This window comes from Carcharhinus amblyrhynchos, chromosome 10, assembly GCF_965287045.1.
Source record: "Carcharhinus amblyrhynchos chromosome 10, sCarAmb.v2.hapA, whole genome shotgun sequence".
Taxonomy (NCBI): Eukaryota; Metazoa; Chordata; class Chondrichthyes; order Carcharhiniformes; family Carcharhinidae; genus Carcharhinus; species Carcharhinus amblyrhynchos.
In genome coordinates, this window is record NC_137333.1 from 43,610,941 (window position 1) to 43,633,192 (window position 22,252).

At 42.8% G+C, this 22,252-nt stretch overlaps 1 protein-coding gene across 6 annotated transcripts in view; it reads left to right on the plus strand.

Annotated features, from left to right (window-relative positions):
• Positions 1-22,252, plus strand: part of LOC145348896 (phospholipid scramblase 1-like) — a 125,728-nt gene that overhangs the window by 86,654 nt on the left and 16,822 nt on the right. For 5 of the 6 annotated variants that reach the window (XM_080196946.1, XM_080196944.1, XM_080196947.1 and 2 more), the window contains one exon: positions 5,302-5,718. The exons of the other annotated variant lie outside the window; for it this stretch is intronic. The gene's annotated coding sequence lies outside the window, so the exon portion shown is untranslated. Of the gene's footprint in view, positions 1-5,301; positions 5,719-22,252 lie in introns of those variants that run through there. 6 annotated transcript variants of the gene reach the window in all.

Here is a 22,252-nt window from a genome sequence, read left to right on the forward strand (position 1 = left end):
TAACATAATTACTGACATTACAGATGCCTTTTAAAGTTGTTCCTGATAGTTTACAAGCTTAAAAAGATTTGAAGAAACCCACGGGGCCATTTATGGAACTAAAAAAAAATCCTGTGCACGCAGAGAGCATGGCTGAGGTACTTTAATGAGTACTTTGCATTTGTTATCACTAAACTCCAGGATGCTGCCAATGTTATTAGTAAGGGAGGAAGTAATAATGAGATTAGGTAGGATAAAAGGAAATAAAGAGAACGTGATAAAATGTTTGGCAGTACTGAAACTGGAAAAACACCCACTCTAGATTGTTGAGGGAAGAAAAATAGTGCGAGTTCTGGTCTTAATCTTCCAATCTTCCTTAGAAAAGAAGTGGGGTTTGAAGGCACGAGGATATAAATACACTGGGTGGAATTTTACGAGATTGACTCTAAGTGTCCAGCCAGTGTGAAAATGAGAGAGTCCCTGGTCTGTTTTTTGGGTGAGTTTTCACACCCAATCTTACGAACTTAGTCACTGAAAAAATGGTGTAGCCCGTTTCGCACTGCTGCAGGCAGTGAGTGGGCTTCATTTGCCAGCCAGCCTGCAGAGGGAATGACTGCGCATGTGCAGATCCCCCCCACCACCTCCCTGCGCCCAGACCGATCAGGCCCTCCCTTCCCTGATTCTATCGCAACTACAATGCCAAATGTCTGCTGGGCAGATGCCAGGCTGGCACTGCCCAGGGTGCACCCCCTCCCTAGGGGCCTCAATGGCCTCCGGTCCCACTGGCGAGGCCAATAAGGCTGTTCCCCATTCATGAGGAGCAGGTGTTTTCCTCACTGGAGAGAACCTCTCCTAGTGAGGCCATAAGGGCAAGTAAGCCTGGACGATTGAATGCCAGGCTCACTAAACACATGTAAGTCCTCATTTAAATACATTTGAATAAACTACTCAGTCTCGCGCTCATTATCGGTGAGAGGCTGACCTTGCCGGAAATCAGGCTCTTGTAAAATCGCAATAGCCGAAAAATTGGCATGATGTTGATTTCTTGGCTCTTGTGCGATTTTACAGGCTCGCTCAGCCTATTGATGGGTGGGGTGAGCTATAAAATTTTGCCCACTGTCTCTTCTGCCAGTGCAGTATAGCCATGCAAGATGGCCACTGATATATGCGCACTGGTCTCTGAATGCTCAGAAATCCAATGATGTGCACACATCAGTTTACCCAGCGCACCACTAACTCATTTTGTTTTCTAACTCCATTATTGCAGTTTGCTCTTAGCATGGATCCCACGCATCACTTAGCTGGTAGGCTGCTCAGAATATCTAGTTCACAAGCGTTTTATTGACACACAGAGAAAATGTTAGTGTTTTACCAGGGGTGAGAGAGACAATCCAGAATCATTATTGAATGCCTATACTTCAACTTAGTTTAATGATGCTTGTTTCACTATTCATAAGCACCCTGAAAACATGATGCTCAACGGTCTGTGCAACCATGTACTGAGCTCATTAATTCACATGGTTTAGTGAAGGGGCAGGATTTTGCCTTAAAATATTTGCATATTCTGTCACATTCTCAAACCCCTTCAGTTTAAGAAGGATCAATAAATTAATGATGTTGCAGAGCTAAACAATCTAGAATTAAAAGTCTAGCGATGACCATTGTCGATCTGGTTCACTAATGTCCTTTAGGGAAGGAAATCTGCCACCCTTACCCAGTCTGGCCGAAAATGACTTCAGATCCACAGCAATGTGGTTGACTCTCAAAAGCCCTCTGAAATGGAGGACAGTTAGGGATAGAATCATAGAATCCCTATAGTGCAGAAGGAGGCCATTCAGCCCATCGAGCCTGCACCAACCCCAATCCCACCCAGACCCAATCCTCTCACCCCACGCATTTGCCCTGCTAGTCCCCCTGACACAATGGGCAATTTACCATGGCCAATCAACCTAACCTGCACATCTTTGGACTGTGGAAGGAAACCAGTGCACCCAGAGGAAACCCATGCAGACACAGGGAGAACAGGATGGGCAATAAGTGCTGGCCCAGCCAGCTATGCTCATAAGAATGAATAGAAAAAATGTATACTTTTGCAATGTACTGACAATTGTGTTATGTTGGTGCATGCTGCATAGTTCTGGAAAGTAAATAATTTGGATTCATGTCACACATTGCCCCCTGTGTAGATGGCATCTGGACATGTGCCACCTATAAAGTTGGCAGCCACAGTACAAACGTACATGCACAGCATTGGCAGTAAATATTACAACCCTGGTCTAAAAGAGAAACTGTAAGTCAAGCAACCTAATGGCAGGGATAGGTAAACCTTTAGGGAGAATAATCCAGTACAAAATTGTCACTTGAAAGAACATAGCAGCCAACATCAATTTGTTCTAGCTAATGAGAGTTAGCTGATTTCTGTTCCACTCTGCGGACCGGGGATACAAACAAATCATCCCCACCATTCAGAATTGTTTAATTCAGCCCGTTTAGTATAGATTATAGATACAACTTTACTGGCCAATTAAATATGGTGCCACATTATAGAGTTGTAGGCTGGAATCTTCCCAAAAATGCACAAGAGCATTGGTTCACGTGAAACTCGCAGGCTGCACAATTGGCTTTCTCGCAGCATTGAACAGCACTCACAAAGGTGAAGTGAGATTCATGCAGTCAGCTGGAGGGGCTGGGCTTAAGCCAGCAGCATGGAGAATCCTGAGATCAGGGCACCATTATTTTAAGGGTACTCCAATTTAATTAAAAGACATCCTCCTCACAGACATCGAGATCCCCACGGAGGACAACCTTTCCCAACTGCTACTGATAAAGGGAAATCCTGCAATAGAGCTTCCCAGAGGGTGTCCTGGAAGTACGAGAGTGCCAGGGAAATACCCAGGCATGTCCCTCGCCACCCGGGACCTATACTTATCTGTGCTAGTGTGATCATCTCAACTGGTTTTCATTTTTTTGAAAACGTAGGGGAAGGGGAGATTTAGCAGAAATTTTGGGATTTTCATCTACAGTCAACATGGCCACTAAATCACGCCAGGTTGCATTTTGCTGGCAGGTTTGAAAATGGGGTTGGCAAGTAAAACCCAGTGAGTGGCCTTCCCAGCACTGACTCACCTACCCCCAATCTCTCCAAGTTTTAGCGGAAGTGCAGAAGAGCGTAAAGTGGCGCTGCATCTCTTGCCCCAAGCCATAAATCTCTGTCCTTTTAATTTTTGTGCAGTTGGCTAATGGGAATAGATTTTCTCTGTCTAAATTATCTAAACCTGTCAAATTTTGTACATCTTTATTAAATCTTCCCTTCGCTCCAAGGTGAACAATTCTGCTGCTCCAGCCTAACCTTTTGGCTAAAGTCCCTCATTCTGGAACCATTCTAGGAAATCTCCTCTGCATCCTCTCAAGGACTCTCACATCCCTTCTAAAGTGGGGTGACCAAAACTGGCTACAGTATTATAGTTGTGGCCTGACCTTTATAAAGATTCATCAGAACTCCCTTTCTTTTGTCTATTGATGAAACCCAAGTTCTTAAATCTTTGCTAATCACTCTTTCAATTGGCTGAATTTTGTCAGAGCAGTGGTGGGCCTAATGTAAGGTTGAGAAGCCAGGACAACCTCATGTTGACCATTTGTGGGATCCTCGGCCAGATTTCAGGCCTGACATGCAGCTAATGAACCAGGTCTCCATTCCTTTTCAGGAATGAGATCCCACATCCAAGAGCTGCAAATCAATTGGAGGGTTTTGCAGTACTTTAGCCCCAGCAGCACAATAGACACAGTGGCCAGTGTTGGGCCTGTAGCCAAATGAGAGGATGCATCAATGGATACTGTCCTCACCATGTGTGGAGTGGAGGGTTGCCAGGCAGGCACTGGTGAAGTCGGGGTGGGGTATGATTCTACTGATGGGATCAGACTCTGCAAACCACAAATCCCATCACAATTCTGCCATCCAAGTCATTTATATGTATGAAAAAGTCAGTAATCTTAACACTAACCCTTCAGGAACACCACAAAATAGCAAAGTTTTATTTAGCTTTTATTGACAAAGTCTATTTGTAATCACAAGTAGACTTACATTAACACTGCAATGAAGTTGCTGTGAAAATCTCTTAGTTGCCATACTCTAGTGCCTGTTCAGGTACACTAAGGGAAAATTTAGCATAGCCAATGCACCTAACCAGCACGTCTTTGGACTGTGGGAGGAAATCGAAACACCCAGAGGAAACCCATGCAAACTCCACTGAGACAGTGACCCAGGTGGAAATCTAATCTGAATCCCTGGCGCTTTGAGACAACAGTGCCACCATGCCATCCTACAGTCTGAAAAATAACAATTTATCACTCACTGTATTTTGTACTTAAGCCAATTTATTTTGCCCAAGCTGACACCAACCTCCCTATTCCATGAACCTTAGTTTTGTTCACTAACCTTCTTACATGGTATTTTATCAAACTATTTTTAGAATTCATGCAGACAACATATATTACAGATCCTTCATCAACCTTCTCTTCATGAAATAATTGAATTTGATTATTCAAGCATGGCGTGCCTTTTACCAATCTATGATGGATCTCCTCAATTAACTCAAATCTCTGCAAGTGTCTGTAGATTTTTTTCTCCTGATTATTGTTTTAGAGCCTTATCACCGATGTTAAACTAGACGAGAGTCTATTGCTGTAGATTCTGGAAATCTTCTTGCATTCTTTCTTGAATAAGAATTTCACATTTGCCACTTTCCCAGGCCTTTGGCACCTCCTAAGTATCTGGATTGGAAGATTTTGGAAACATTTCCACATTCTCTAACCCCAACTTCCTTTCACAGGCCCTTCTGCTCCTATCCACTACACTCCCTGTATTCCTCTTTTCTACTTCTCTATGATTCCTATATTTTGGTGTCACCTTCTTGTCGAGTTAGTTTAAACTCTCCCCAACAGCACCAGTGAATCCCACTGCAAAGTCCCAGTTGCATTGAGGTGCAACATGTCCCTTGTAAAGAAATGCTTCCTGCCGCAGGATTGGTTCCAAAACTCAAGAATCTGAAGCTCTTCCACCTATGCAATGAGTCAAGCTACACATTTATCCTCCCTATCTATTTCTGCTCTTCTAGGCCAATAAGCCATTGAGGGAACCAAGTTGATTCTTCAGCGAGTACTTTCATGTAATTAAGTTTATTACTTTACTTGAGATTTTTAAAAATGTATCTAAATGGATCTAAATGTGCACAATGTTTGATAAAATGTCAATGGCATGTATTAAACAGATACTCTTCCTGAAAGATGGATCCTTTAATGTCTCTTGTCTGTTTTTTCATCCAGATATTTTAAGAAAGATAAAGCAATGAGCTGTACAAACCTGACCGATGTCCAATAATGTGCCTAACTTAATTTCAGCTTGGAATCAATTGAAACAAAAATCGCTGTTATTCTTAATGAATGTTTTTATTGTTCTACCATGGTCTTTCATTTACTATTCCATAGAACAATAAAATGTGTTCAGTGTCACCTTGTTACTTAAATGTGCTTTTATTTTGTGGCATCTATTTCACATCACTGAAATTGTATCTGTTGAGATATCATGTATTTATATTGTTCTCATAATAAACTGGAATAATAAGCTGAGAATTTCCTCGGAACTGTTCTCACTCTTGCTATAACTTCACCAAAAGTGCCATGGAAAATACATGTACACTGGCCAGTAGGGTTCCTGCAACATTTCTGTCAAGAGACCTGGGGGTCTGGGGAGGGTGGGAGTTGGGTTGGGGAGGGGGTGTTGTTGGGTAATGGTGTGAGAAAAAGTTTTTTTAGACGGTACATGTTAATGACCTGGAAGTCATTGCTTACAAGGGTAGTGGAAGTAAAGATGATAAATACTTTCAAAAGGAATTGGATGGGCATTTGAGTGCAATTAACTTGCAGTATAATGGGGATAATAGAATGGGAGAATGGGACTGCCTGCGTTGTTCTTCAGAGTGCTTTGATGGGCTGAATGGCTTCATTTTGTGCCGCAATGCTTTTATGACTTTAAAGTTATGGCAATGAAATAGGACTACCTGCACAGTAATATTAGGTCAAAGTTTCCTGTTTGTACTGTCCCATATACTTTTACTCACTTGTAGCCCAGTGTGGAATCAAAGTTAGAAAATAATGACCATGTCATTCAGACCTGACTAACAGTTTTTATCATCAAAGTCTTGATTTTAGTGATAAACTATGTCATAAGGTTTGAAACATGCAACCATATGTAACAAATGTTGTTGATAAATAAATGATTACAATTTATATGTCCCAGAGCTTTGCCATGCATTTGATACATGCTCTAACATCTGGAGAAATCCACCTGATAAATAAATATGCAGTTTCTCATTGTTACAAACCTAAGGACTGTTCAATAAATAGGTTATAATTTTCAAAGGAGGAGTTGTTTTAAGCTGTTTTGTGCTTATTCATGGTCGGCATATTAGGGCAAAAAAAAATTGGGTGGAATTGTCTGGCCTCCCTATGGTGTCATTCTTGGTGGTGGGAGGCAGCCTGCCATTGGCCGGTGGTGGGATCTGGCCCCACCACTGCCAATGGGATTTCCCATTGAATCCACCCGATTCTGGCAGGGGTGTGTGTTCGGTTGAAACTGAAGATCACACCAGCATGAATGGCTGATAAGTCCCACCCAGTATCGAAAAAAAACCCCTCAATTTTTTAAAAAACGTTTAGCCATTTTCAATCCTAGCAAGAAAGCAGATGTAGGAAAAATGTAAAAATTTTCAGAATGATTGTAATATGGATATGATCTATTAATTTGCAATTCTCAAATGCACAAAGTTTGTATTAACATGTGGCAAACAATGAAGCTTCTTCCCTTCCAAAGATGTATGCGGGTGATCTTCTCTCAAGGTTTCAAATCCTGCACCAAAGAGAAATTTTGCTTGCATTGACCTGGAATGTGTTTGTATTTTGTGCTTTCAGTGGCATTGAGTAAAAATGGCTAATGCTGCATTAAACAAACAAAAGATATACACTTTATGAAAATGGTTGTTCTAGTTTCAGTTTATTCTCCCTGAATGGGGAAATGAGTTTGAAGAGCCAGTTATGTAGCCATTAGCTATTTGGTGTAGAATCTTCTGAAGCTGCTTACCACCAATGGGCCTTGCATGTATAAGAAAATGTGGTGGGTATTATGTATAGTTTTTATTGTGACTGGGGCAAAAGTACCAGGCAGTGTAGTTTTTTGGGCAACAGGTGACGTCTCAAAAAACATGCTCATAATTTGTTGAAAGAAACTCATAATTTAATGTGGCTGTGTTGGATGTTATAACCCAATTATGAAGTAACTTTTTAAACTAAGTTAACATCTGCCAATACCAAATGTGATATTTGCTTACACCTCTATTCTACCACTGTCTTGTCAATAGCACTTAGCTAGTTGGCAGTTCCTGAAATGCAGTAAAAGTATGTTTATGTTTTATTTAAGTACTAACAATTTTTAAGATTTTTTCATGGGGAATGGGTGTCACTGGTTACATCAGTAGTTTTATTACTTCCCTAATTGTCCTTGAGAAGGTGGTGGTGGGCTGTAGTCCATGCGGTACTGGGACACCCACAGTATTTTTAAGGAGGGGATTTTGACCCAGTGACCATGAAGGGATTGGTTATCATAGTTCCAAAGTCAGGATGGTGTGAGATTTGGAGAACAACTTTCAGATGATGTTCATTTACATGTGCTTACCCTTCTCCAAGGTGATAGAGGTCATGTGTTTAGAAGATACTGTCAAAGAAACCTTGATGAGTTGCTGCAAGGTACCTTGTAGATGGTATACTGCTGTCACTGTGCGTGGTGTGTTGGAGGTAGTGAATGGGATGCCAATAAGTGGGCTGGTTTCTCCTGGATGATGTCAAACTTCTTGAGTGCTGTTAGAGCTGTCGTCGCCCAGGCAAGTGGGCAGTATTCCATCACAGTCGGGGGAGCGCGGGGGTGGAAAGTGGGGGAATGGTGACTGCCTGTGTGCTCATTCGGAGAGTCAGTGCCGACTCAAATGGCCTCGAATGAGCACACAGGCAGTCACCCAAGGTTGGAATTGAACCCGGGCCCCTGACACTGTGAGGCAGCAGTGCTAGCTACTGTGCACCACTACCACCACCATTCCACCGCACCCCCCAGCCCCCAGCATCCTCCTACCCTTCATGGACCTTTTTGTCACGGTGAAAAAAGTCCTGGCATTGAAATAAAATATTGCTCACCTTTTGACGTTTATGTCAAAGCAGTATTAAGAAAATTAAAAAGCAATGAACCATATGATATGCATTTCTGTAATGCTCATGTACAAAAAGAGTCCCAAAATACTTTTACTGGTTTCCAATATCCTGTAATGTTTACAAGGAAGGAAACGAGGAAACAAGTTACAGCAGAGGGCTTGGACCTCAAAGTCTGGAGTGGAACAGGACCTCTGCTTACCCAATACTCTGAATACTGATCCAATCAGAAATTGCAGGGTCAGCTAATATTATTGTATTTACCAACTTAAGAATCAACAGCAATTAGGACAATTTGTTCGGGATAGATGGTAGTGAAGGAAACACCTCGATAACAACAACTTGGATTTATAGTATCCCTTTTACGTAGTAAAATATTGCAAGTGTTTCACGGAAGTGTTAGCAACATGGTTGGACACTGGCAGGTAAAGGGACATTGGGATAGATAACAAAAGATTGACCAAAGAGACAGGTTTTAAGTATCCTATTGAACAGGAGAGAAAGGTGGAGGGAATTAGGATGGACTCCAGAGCAAAGTGTCTCAGCAACTGAGGCCATGGCTGCCAATGCAAAGAATTATGGAAATGCATTTTATCTCAAAGGGTGATAGGGCAGGATGTGATAACTGAGACGGGAAAGAGCGAAGCCAGAAAGAAATGAAGGTCATTTTGGAGTTAAATAATGATACCAAATTTGCAAACCATTTGGAATTAAAAACAGAAAATCCTGGAAATAGCATATTTGGCAGCATTGTGAGGGAAGAGAGAGATTGGAAGACCAGGCTTTTACCAGCTCTGATCAGATGAGCTGGCTGGGTGGGAGGGAGCTGGTTCTGTGCTGCAGTTCCCCTGTCGGGATATCTCACCAGCTAGTATTACTTGGGAGGCAGCAGCATGTTCAAGGACTTTGGAAAGGAAAGAGAAGTTGGAGATGAGGCTATTAGTTTGAACAGAAGGTTGATTATAGCAGATTTGAAGGCAAGGGGCAGTAAGTTAAGTGAGAAAACTTAACAAAATAACAAATTGGGGTCAAGGAGGAAGTTGGATGCTCAGTAGTTTGGTGGGAGTAGGTTTGACGGAACCTCACGGTGGCACAGTGGTTAGCACTGCTGCCTCAAAATGCCAGGGAACTGGGTTCGATTCCTGGTTTGGGTCACTGTCTGTGTGGAGTTTGCACTTTCTCCCCGTGTTTGTGTGGGTTTCCTCCGAGTGCTCCGGTTTCCTCCCACAGTCCAAAGATGTGTGGGTTAGATGGATTAGAACATTTCAGCACAGTACAGGCCCTTCGGCCTTCAATGTTGCGCCAACCTGTGAAACCAATCTAAAGCCCATCTAACCTACACTATTTCAACATTATCCATATGCTTATCCAATGACCATTTAAATGCCCTTAATGATGGCGAATCCACTAGTGTTGCAGGCAGGGCATACCATGCTCTTACTACTCTGAGTAAAGAACCTACCTCTGACATCTGCCGTATATCTATTACCCCTCAATTTAAAGCCATCTCCATCCAAGGATAAAGGTTCACACTGTCCATCCTATCTAATCATCTTATATGCCTCTATTAAGTCACCTCTTAACCACCTTCTCTCTAATGAAAACAGCCTCAAGTCCCTCAGCCTTTCCTCATAAGACCTTCCCACCATACCAGGCAACATCCTGGTAAATCTCCTCTGCACCCTTTCCAATGCTTCCACATCCTTCCTATAATGCAGCGACCAGAACTGTACGCAATACTCCAAGTGTGGCCACACCAGAGTTTTGTGCAGCTGCAACATGATCAGATGGCTCCTAAACTCAATCCCTCTACCAATAAGAGCTAACACACCATTCGCCTTCTTAACAATCCTATCAACTGGGTGCCAAGTTTCAGGGATCTGTGCACATGGATACCAAAATCTCTCTGTTCAACCACACTACCAAATATCTTACCATTATTCCAGTACTCTGTATTCCTTTTACTCCTTCCAAAGTGATTCACTTCACCCTTTTCCGCATTAAACTCCATTTGCCACCTCTTAGCCCAGCTCTCTGCAGCTTATCTATGTCCCACTGTAACCTGCAACATCCTTCCACACTGTCCACAACTCCACCGACTTTAGTGCCATCCACAAATTTATCCTGCTATGCCCTCATCCAGGTCATTTATAAAAATGACAAACAGCAGTGGCCCCAAAACAGATCCTTGTGGTACACCACTAGTAACTGGACTCCAGGATGAACATTTCCCATCAACCATTACAATCTGTCTTCTTGCAGCTAACCAATTTCTGATCCAAACTGCTAAATCACTCTCAATCCCATGCCTCTGTATTTTCTACAATACCTTACTGTAGGGAACCTTATCAAACACTTTACTGAAATCCATGTACACCACATCAACTGCTTTATCCTCATCCACCTCTTTGGTCACCTTCTCAAAGAACTCATAAGGTTTGTGAGGCATGACCTACCCTTCACAAAACCGTGCTGACTATCCCTAATCAAATTATTTCTTTCTAGATGATTATAAACTCTATCTCTTACAATCCTTTCCAAAACTTTGCCCACAACAGAAGGCTCACTGGTCTATAATTACCAGGGTTGTCTCTACTCCCCTTCATTGGCCATGTTGAATTGCCCTTTAGTATCAGCGGGGCTAGCAGGGTAAATACATGGGGTTATGGGGATAGGGCCTGGATGTGAGTGTGGCTGGTGCAGACTCAATGGGCCGAGTGGCCTCCTTCTTCACTGTAGAGATTCTATGAGAACACAAGATGGGTCTTCTGGACAACATGAGATAACAGAGGACATGAGAAGAGATAGGAGAAAAACTAAAGAATCATAGAATTCCTACAGTATAGAAGGAGGCCATTCAGCCCATTGACTCTGTATCAACCAAATCCCACCTAGGCCCTATTTCCATAACCCTCTGATACTATGGTCAAATTATCATAGCCAATCAACCTAACCCACACTTCTTTGGACTGTGGGAGGAAACTGGAGCACTTGGAGGAAACCCCACACAGAAAGGGGAGAACATGCAAACTCCACCAGACAGTGTCCCGAGGCTGGAATTGAACCCGTGTCCCTGGCACTGTGAGACAGCAGTGCTAACCACTGAGCCACCCAAATAGGAGGAGGCCATTTGGCCCTTTGAGCCTGCTCTGCCATTCATTCTGATCATTACTGATTACCCAATTCGGTAATCTGTTCTCACCTCCCCCCCATATTCTTTGATTCCCTTTTCCTTAGAATCCCTACAGTGCAGAAGAAGCCATTTGGCCCATTGAGTCTTCACTGACCACAATTCCATCCAGGCCCTATTCCTGTAACCTCACATATTCACCCTGCTAATCCCTGACACTAGGCCAATCAACCTAACTTGCATATCTTTGGGCTGTGGTAGGAAACCCACACAGACATGGGGAGAACATGCAAACTCCACACAGACAGCTACCCAAACCGGGAATTGAACCCAGGCCCCTAGAGTACTGTGTACAGTTTTGGTCTTATTTGAGAAAGGATATACTGGCACTGGAGGGGGTGCAGAGGAGATTCATTAAGTTGATTCCAAAGTAGAGAAGTTTGGCTTATGAGGAGAGACTGAGTATATTGAGGCTATACTCGTTTGAATTCAGAAGAATGAGGGGAGATCTTATTGAAACATATAAGCTTATGAAGGGAATAGATAAGATCGAAGCAGGAAGTTGTTTCCACTGGCAGGTGAAACTAGAACTAAGGGGCATGGCCTCAAAATAAGGGGGGGGCCAGATTTAGGACTAAGTTGAGGAGGAACTTTGTCACACAAAGGGTTGTGAATCCGTGGAATTTCCTGCCCAGTGAAGCAATTGAGGCTACCTCATTAAATGTTTTTAAGGCAAGGATAGATACATTTTTGAACAGTAAAGGAGTAGAGGGCTGTGGTTAGCGGGCAGGTAAGTGGAGCTGAGTCCACGAAAAGATCAGTCATGGTCTTATTGAATGGCGGAGCAGTCTCGAGTTCTTATGTTCTTATTATGTGCCCTGGTGTTGTGAGGCAGCAGTGCTAACCACTGTGAATTAGGGCAGGAGCAAGATATCAAGGATATTTGGTCTGGCGGCTGGTGGAAGTGAGGATTATAGCGGAGGAAACTGAGCAAGTGGTCTTAACCTTAGTGATGAAAAAATTCGTGAGCCCTTTGAACTTGTTGAAGTTGACTTCAGGCTGATCTTGGAATAGTGGGAAGTTCATCGTTGTGACTTTATCATTGGTGAGACGGAATGGATACCGATTCTGACACTCTGAAGGTTTACTGTGACTTTGGAAAATTGATAAAACTGCATCAGTTCTGTCAAATATTGGAAGGAACAGTCTCTGAGTCTCGAGTTCTGTAGCTGAAGCACATTTCTAGGTGAAGTAAATGAACATTTCTCATTGAAAATGCCTGATGTAATTTTCAACACGAAGAATTCACGGATGTTGACAAAGGACTAATGTAGGAATCTGGTTACTATACTGAATAAATGAATTTCAGCACTTGATCATAAATTGTGAACTTGACTGCCCCCTACTGGCATTCTGATATTAATGTTATCTATTTATTTCAACTTGGCTGAGATCTAAATTGTAAATTATTATTGCTGGGCACAAAATAGTTGGCCATTCCAGTCAATAGAAAAGAGTAATGGATAAGAAGTATAATAGACAGCTGTTGTGATGGCTCCAGTCTGGCAATCGAGGTGAAGCTAAATTCTATTCCATGGGGCGATTTTAACATGTGGGTGGGTAACTGGCAGAGTGCCTGCCTATTCGATTTAATGGTCTCAATTTAATTGGTGAGCTGTGTGACAATCTGGCATCTTGATACAGTTTGCTGAACTCAGCCAAAACTTTTAAAGTTTATTTATCAGTGTCATAAGTCTGCTTACATTAACACTGTAAAAATCCCCTAGTCGTCACACTCCAGCACTTGTTCGGGTACACTGAAGGAGAATTTAGCATGGCCAATGCACCTAGCCAGCACGTCTTTCAGACTGTAGGAGGAAACTGGAGCATCTGGAGGAAATCCATGCATGCAGAGAATGTGCAAACTCCACACAGACAGTGATCCAAGCTGGGAATCAAACCCAGGTCCCTGGCGCTGTGAGACACCAGGGCTAACCACTGTGCCACCGTGCCATCCCAATGATAGTGGACAACAGACAGGTGCTGAGTGGATAACAAGATAGGTTCAGTGGTTGTCATGGTCATGGAGGCAGGGGGGAAGTTAGTGTGGACACAGATTATTTTGATGTGGCCCAGCGAAGAGCACCTGCTCCTTGTGGATTTACAACTTACCACTCTGAGCCTTGTTAACTGTTTTGTTAAAGACTCCACAGTGTGTGCTCCAAACAGCTAAGTCAAGGCAAGAAGAGGAACAGGCTTCCAGATTCAGTGATACTCTGAACATACTCTGCCAGGAAGGAAAGCGTGTTTCCGCTGGGGTCAAGAAGCCCACCAGGATGGCCTTGTGCAGAAAGGAATGTTAGGAAAACTTTGAAAATGACTGGTACGGGGCTGATCTGGTTTTTTTATACCTTCAAATAGAACTCCATTTTGCCAATGCCAGTCATTTTCATGTTTTGATGGTTTTTCCTTCAGTGTGAGGAGGAGGCAAGAGTATCTGGATCACGGCACCAGGAGCCTGACAGCAGCACTGCTGGAAGTTTGATAGCTGCACGTGGGTGGTGAAGCTGAGCAAACACATCTGCATATCACATCTCACAGCACACTCCTCCTTATACTGCCCCACACACCACACCTCCAGCACTCACCTCACCCAGTGCTCACTCCTATCACCCTGACACTAACTACTGAAGCATACCAGCACTGTGCATGCTTCTGCAAACATAAAGCTATTCAGGCTTTAGGCTGCATTTAATGGAGGTCCCGCCCACTGGCTGGTAAACTGACCAAAATAAATGACAGACATCACTAAATCAGAGCCGATGGATTTCCCAGCAATCTGCACAAACATTTGTCATATGGTGAGCCAATCATTTCACTGAAGCTCTAACTTTCTCACAAGGGTTTGTAATCTCCACATTTGAAGAACTTGCCTTGGGGCAGCACAGTGGTTAGCACCGCTGCCTCATCACGCCAGAGACCTGGGTTCAGTTCTGACCTCAACACTGCCCGATTACACAGGTAACTCTCCTTTGTCTGCATGGGTTTCCTCCGGGTGCTCTGGTTTCCTCCCGTAGTCCAAAGATGTATGGATTAGGTTGATTGGCCATGCTTAATTGCACCTTCGTGTCAGAGGAATGGCAGGGTAAATATGTGGGGTTACAGGGATAGGACCTGGGTGGGATTGTGGATAGTGCAGACTCGATGAACCAAATGGCCTCCGGCTGCACTGTAATGATTATATGATTCTATGAATTCTCTTCAAATGTCCTTCCTCCTCAGACACCTTCATCAAAGACCCACCTCGCAAGGGTTTTAATCTCCTTTCCCCTCGATCACCATGTATACTCAAGCTTTACTTTCCAAGCACAGTTTCAGATGTTCGGCTATGGCAAGCAGAACATCAGTGCTCCAAAGGGTTACCTTTGACCCTATGGTCTGCAGCAAAGACTTGCCCTCTTGGATCCTCAGGTCTTCTCTTGAGTTCACTTAGCTTCAGATTTGCTCCTTGCAGCTTTTTCTTTAACTTGGAGCCTTTTTCTCTGGTCCTGTCATTTATCTTGACTCAATGGATTCTACCTCTGATCTTGTCTTTTCCATGCCTGGGACTTTCTTTTGTGACCTCTTCCTGTCCCACTGCCTGGTTTGGGAGCTTCCCCTTGTCCTGCTCTCTGGCACACAATCTCTTGAATGGTACAAGGTCACCTGATCTTCCTTTTTGCACCATTTCATTCTTCTTTTCCTTCTGTGTGTGTGTTGGGCTAATTCCCAGCATGAAAACAAGCAGATTGCATATGTGTGGCCATGTCCCAGCCGGTGAATTTGCAGGAGATCTGGGTTCCTGGCCGAGAGATGGCAAAAGTCTCCAGCTGCCCACCTGAGACCATGTCCCAGCCAGCGTATGCACAGAAAACCCAAAGCCTGCTGAGAACTGAAGTTTCCAGCCTCCGGCTACCAATCTAAAGTGACAGTAAGCTTTTGGGTTTCCGAAGAGTTGCAGCACTAGGCCGGACAAGGACATCCACAAGACAGGAACTAAAGAGATGTACGTAAGTGAATATTCTGGATTTCATGTATAATTGACATGTTGTTGGGTATTGCCTGTGGCCTGTATTGAGTGATACAGGCCAAGGGCCTTTCTTGTGGAGATTCTAAAATGGATGTGTTATAAGGGGATGGTGGGTCCATGTTGTGGGATGGGGCAGGTCCATATAACTGAAGTAAAGTCTCATTGTGCGAATCCACCTGCTCCATCTAGTTGCAGCTTGTTCACGAGGTCCCCTCCATTCTTCATGCCCACCCAAGGCAACCTCTTGATTCAGAGAGACTGGGCCCTCATTATAGTGTGCTCGCGGAGAATAGCACGCCACCACAAACATGGCGATCCTTCCAAGTTTTACTGTTAGTGAACCTCCCTCTCCCTACCGCCCTCTGCCCTACCAGCTCAGTATCCTGGTGAGCTCCTGTGCCCTTATATCCTGACTCTGGGACAAGTGGAAGAAGTCCTCTCCTCTCCAATAGAATGTCTTTGTCACATCTCAGATACTTTGTGGATGGTGAACTATGTGACATTGCTGACGAAGCCAGTTGCTGCCTGGAATGAACTGGTTGCAAAGAAGGCAAGAATGCCATTGATTTTCACTGGCACTGGAAGGGCTGTTCTTGCCCTGCTTTGAAGCTCCAAGTCTCTGTGAAGGAGATGACACTACTCCACCACCACCTCTTTAATGAAGCAAAGCTTTCTCAACCTCTTAGCTCATCCCAACATAGGACTGGTGGTCCCAGAAGACCCCGTCAGGATAGGGATCTCTGAAGACATCCACTTTTTCTCTCAGGCCTCTACATCATGATCCCATTCAAGCTCTTCAGGGAGCTCTGAGTTAGAATCAGAGATTTTCGACAGTTCTGATTTACTTACCTAGATAGTTGCCCAGGAGATAATTGACAGACTAAAACCTAGCCTAACACATGGGAAATTAAACAACTGACACCTTTATTCCTCACACTGACTCTTCCTGACTAACCCCTGACCCCCTTCAACCACACCCCTGACTACGCCATAGTCTCACTCCCACCAACCGAACCTGACCAGCGGTTACCACTTGATTCCCTCTTAATCCATTGGTTACCACTTGACTCCCTCTTAATCCACCAACTTCCCCCAACTCTACTCTAGTGGACCCCAACGTAACCTGACACTCCCTGACCTGACCCAATTACCCACCAACCCACCTACAACTCCACCCACCTGTGACTTTACCCCTTACCCACCCTACCCCCTTTACCTATTTGCCTTACACACTTATCTTCTTTCTATAGTTGTTTTCAAAGCAGCTTTGGGACATTTGAACTCTTTTTAAACCAGAATACAGCAGGCAGTGCTGTAAGAATGGGGCACGGCTCCCGCATGGGTTCTCTGTGCTGCTTCCCAGGAGCTTTGCTGCTCTGTGAAGGATTCTCCATTAGAGAATAGCTGAGAAAAATTAGAGCAAGGTAGGTGTATTTTTTATGTGATCAGAGTCAGAAATTGAGTTTAATGATCCCGATCGGAAGACCTTGGCCATTCATTTCTTGTTGGGCTACTGTTCCCTGGATGCTTCTTGTCCAAGTGAATAGAATTAATGAGTGAGCCCCCAAAATAATTTTGGCAGCTTCTTGAACCAGGGAGGGGATTATAACCAAATCTGGTTATCTGATGCCACACATATCCCCCTTTCTGGGAAGAGATATTTGCTCGTGATCAGGAATAGCAACCTGTTTAATTTTTTCTCCCAGATGTATGAATTCTGAGGCTAATCCATAATCCAGACCTTCAGTACCAACGAAGATTAACTATACTAACATCTACATTGCTTAACCACACACAACCTTTGCCAACTAAACCAAAAGGGAGGCAGCAAGAAACAGAAATTGCTTGTCATCTCTGTCAGGTTTTGTGTGTGTGTGTGTGTGTGTTGTGTGCATACATGCCTGCGTATGTGTATGTGTGTGTGTGTCTCTGTGTGAATGTGAGTGCACCTGTGTGTATTTAACTGCATTTGGTCACTTAGATCAGGATTGTTTACTCATCTTGTTACATGGCAAATTTCCCCAGGGCATCTCCCATTCTATTGGTACAATTTACAGGGGAGACTGTGGTTTACTGGCAATGTCACTAGACTAGTCAGGGGCACAGGCTCAAATCCCCCCACAACAGGAGGAATTTAAATTCAATTAATAAATCTGGAATTGAAATCTACTTTCAGTAATGGTGATGAGAAGCCACGTCAACTGTTGTGACAAACCCATTGGAATCACTAATGTCCTTTAAAGAAGGAAATCTGTCATTAGCTTACATGTCACTCCAGATGCACAGTGATTAACTCTTAACTGTCCACTGAAAATGGCCTAGCAAGCTGCTGAGTTCAAGCGAAAGTAGACCAGTGACATCCACAGCTCATAAAAGAATAAATAAAAGAAAATTCTACCAGTGGAAACCTTATTTGTGTACATCAATGGAGTTTCCACCAAACATATATTGAAGTTGGGGTGATGTAAAAGAAATCCTGAGGAAAGTCATCCACACATGTTAATAAATTAAACTGAAAATGTTTAAAGAAATATTTAGTTGATATTGCTCTTAATTTGTTTTTTACAATAAAATGTCTTAAAACTTGTGTGATTTCTTTAAGTCAGATACTGAATTTAAATGTTTTCAGTCTCTATGGAGAGTTTAAGAAATTGGGAGCTCTTTTGAGAAATGAATCAGAAGCTGGTATGAGTATGGAATATGCTAGAGTTTAAACAAACAAGATTCCACAGTTACCTTTGCTGTGTTCATTGAACAGCCAGCATGGCATTGTCTGTTGCTCAGGTGTTTTATAGAAAGATTGAGTGCTTTGCAGCAGTGAGCACAGGTTAATCTAAAGGCTGCAGCAGAGAAATTGGAAAAGATCAAAAAATAGAAGATAAAAAGCAGAAATTTTGAAGTGCTGGCTCAATACCTGAACTTGGAGGAAGGGAAACAGAATCCTGACAGCACATGGACTGAAACAACTGGAATTCGAAAAGAAATGAACAAAATTGCACTTCAGAAAGAAAATGAGGAAGAGACATGAAAAATGTGAAAACATGAACTTGAATTTTAAAGAACAAATGAAAAATAAACATCGCATCTCAATGGGAAGGATCAGGAGACAAAGGGAAACTGGAATGAGACAAATTAGAAACTGAACTTGACAGACAAAAACTTAGATGATGTAAATTGGGTGGCAGGAAATGTTGACCATGATTCAGATTTCACTCCTGCTTTTGATTTGATAAGAAATATCCATTTAGTGTCCCAATTCAGTGAGGAAGAAGTTGCATGTATTTGGTGTTGTTTGAAATCACTGTTAGACAGCTACAATGACCACAGGAAAGTAAAAGAAAATATTGCAAGACATGTTTGGGGGGAAAGTGTCAGAGGTGTACCCATCTTTTTTGGATATAATTTAAAGTTTAGTTATTAGTGTCACCAAGTAGGCTTATTTAACACTACAATGAAGTTACACTCCAGCGCATGTTCAGGTTAGAATTCAGGGAGAATTTAACATGGCTAATGCACCTAACCAGCACATCTTTCGGACTGTGGGAGGAAACCAGATGAAACCATGCAGACATGGGGAGAACATACAGACTTCACACAGACAGTGACCCAAGCCAGGAATCGAACCCGGGTCCCTGTCGCTGTGAGGCAGGGTGATTGTGATATGGCGAAGATTGCTTTTCTCCATTTACCTGACTTAGCACCAGACGAAGAAAAGAGTACCAGGATTTTTTAATCTCATCAACCTTTAACTGAGCTCTTAAAGTAGCTCAGAAGGATTTTACTTGATGGGGAATGAGTCCCACTAAAGGACTCCTGCACATCCTGGAGAAGAAACCTGGAAATTTATACACAGGAATGAACTGATCACAACAGTGATCCTACGTTTGAACAGGAGGAGAACAATTAAGCTGAATGGCCCTCTGAGACTTTCATTACAGACCTGGACATTAAAAAGCTACAAACATTAAAGAGAATGAAAATACAGAGTTAAACGTGAATAAGGTGGATGATAGACAGCAGTGAAAGATCAGCATTCTGATGACAATGTAACTAAAGGCGTTAAAGAAGAATAAAGGGAGTTGCAGAATCCAGAGGAAGGGCTGGATATTCATATTAGAAATGGATAGTGGGAGTTGGGAAATTTCCTGGCTCAGCATGCCTGCGTCTGGAGACAATGTCTCGATGGGTGTGATATTCATTCCGGCACAGGGCTGTGTGATGAAGCCGGGTTTGGCGCACTCTGAACAGTTTGGAGGTAACTGCAGGGTCTGTTGAGGGTCAAGGCATGCTGTTTAAAAGGCCTGTCTGAGATCTCTGGGAACTTGTGCCAATTGTTTTGGAAGGATCCCAAGACAATGCATAGAATTGAGGTAGCAGTCCGGGAAGAGACCCAACCATGCTTCTTGGATACAGTTAGAGCTTCTGGATTCTCTTTTTGGAACGCAAACCTCACAGTAAAAGGTTATCTCACCAACTTCAAGTTGGACATGGGAGCGAGTGTTATGGTCCTCTCTGGCAAGAAACCATTGCTGAGAGGCCTCTGGCTACAAACCACAGACACATGACTGTAATGAAAAGACACATATGAATTCTAAATCCTAAATATCATATGAGATTGGGTAATTTGGGTTATGCCGTAAAATGCTCATAGTGCCAGGGACCCGGGTTCAATTCCAGCTTTGGGTGACTGTATGGAGTTTGCACATTCTCCATATGTCCTTCAGGTGCTCTGGCTTCCTCCCATATTGCAAAGATGTGTTGGTTAGGGTTGATTGGCCATGCCAAATTGTCCCTTACTGTCAAGGGGATTAGCTGGGTAAATATGTGAGGATGTGGGAATAGGGCCTGGGTGGGATTGCTGTCATTGCAGGCTCAATGGCCTCCATTAGCCAATGCACTGTAGGCATTTTATGATTTTACTTCTAGAAATGTTTCTGGTTTCAGGCAGAATGCACCTCCCCTTTAAAAGGTACAGGTTGGCTTTAACTTTAAGCAGGCTAACTTGAAATGGTGTTTGACATAGGAGTTGGTTCCTCTGTGGAGGTGCGCAGCCATTCAGCAGATTGCATGCAGCAATTGTACAAATTTGCAAGCTGCCTGCAGTGAAAACAAAGTGAGTGGGCTAGTCATTATGTATCATGAGCCATGTGCCCAGTTTCCCCCCACAGAGTCTAAACCAGGAATAATAAAGAAGGAAATATAAATTAGATTTAAATAATGTACCAAAAAGGAATTGAAGATTGGGAAATAAGCGTGGGAGTAACAGAGAGAGTGGTATACAAGAGATGAAAAAAAATCCCAAAACTAATTGTCTTCTGAGACTCTTCCCTTGTAAAATTATTTTTCAGGGCCAGAAAGGTTATTTGTCAATAATTTCACTCATCATACCAATGATCACTCCTGAATGTACCAGCCCTAATATTTTTAGTGCCTTTAATGGGGAACTAGTGGGCGAGTATCCCAAGTCCATGGCATTGCAGATCTTTTAGTCTGTGTCCAATGGTAAGGATTGTTTCTGAACACTTTGTGGATGAATGGGGAATCTCAGAAAGTAGCTTCCATGTTTCCACATTTAACTTGCATGTACAAACACCAGGTGAGGGGCATGGACAGAGTGAATAAGGAGCAATTGCTCCCCTTAGTTGAAGGGTCAGTCACGAGAAGACATAAATTCAAGGTGAGGGACAGGAGGTTTCGGGGGATATAAGGAATAACTTTTTTACCCAGTGGGGTGATGGTGTGGAATGTGCTGTCTGCGAGTGTGATAGAGGTGGGTTGCCTCACACTCTTTAAAAAGTATCTGGTTGAGCACTTGGCACATCATAACATTCAATGCTATGGGCCAAGTGCTGGTAAATAGGATTAAGTGGGAGGTCAGCAGGTGTTTCTCACATGCCAGCGTAGACTGGATGGGCTGAAGGGCCTCTTCTGCACCGTATGATTCTATAATTGCTTTTTGATTTACCCCTGTTAGCTTCTATGTTACTCTTATCACAATATCCTTAGCTAGAATTTCAGGAGGTGGCACATTACAATAGGGAGAAGGAGTATATTCAATGGATAAGCCAACTGGATGAATCTTGTATGTAGTTTGCAAGCTGAAATGGAATAAGAGAGCCTGCATATCAGCCAGAATATTTTTTTATGACGTGCATAGACAAAAAAGGAAGGGAACTTAAGGTATATATTTTAAAATGAAATGCAAATGCAATTAGCAATTCTGTGATTCGTATTGAGAAAAGATTTACTAGATAACAGCTTTTCCTTAAGCAAGGAAGGTTGCAAACTCCCTTGAATCAAGCCAGTTCCAACTAAAGAAATTTTACTCAGTTACATTAACTAAATTGTCAAAAATAGTGCATCAATTATATTAACTGATTTCTTGCAAAGAGCAGGGTGTTTAACATTTTCACATGAACTGCAAGTTAAAATTTACATTCATAAATATTTAATTTGTATTTGGATCCTATGGTGATTCTTGAAGACACATTATATCCTAGTGCAGTCATGTGCATTTTACCATCAGCTGTAATACACTTATCACAGTGCTGTCATTGTCTTACAGGTACATGATGTGGTATAACTTAGTGACAGATTTCAGAATCTCAAGCAGCTGAGTGAATACATTGCTTCTAAATGCTAAAGAAACAGCAATATACCTCGCGTATTTTTGCTGAATACATCAAAGATTCTGCAGTTGGATTTTGTTCTTATATACATTTGATTTTCCCATATGGAAATTACTGCAATCAATCACAAAATTGTTACAATGCAGGAGACCATTTGGCCCATCATGTCTGCACTGGCTGTCCAAATGAGTATCA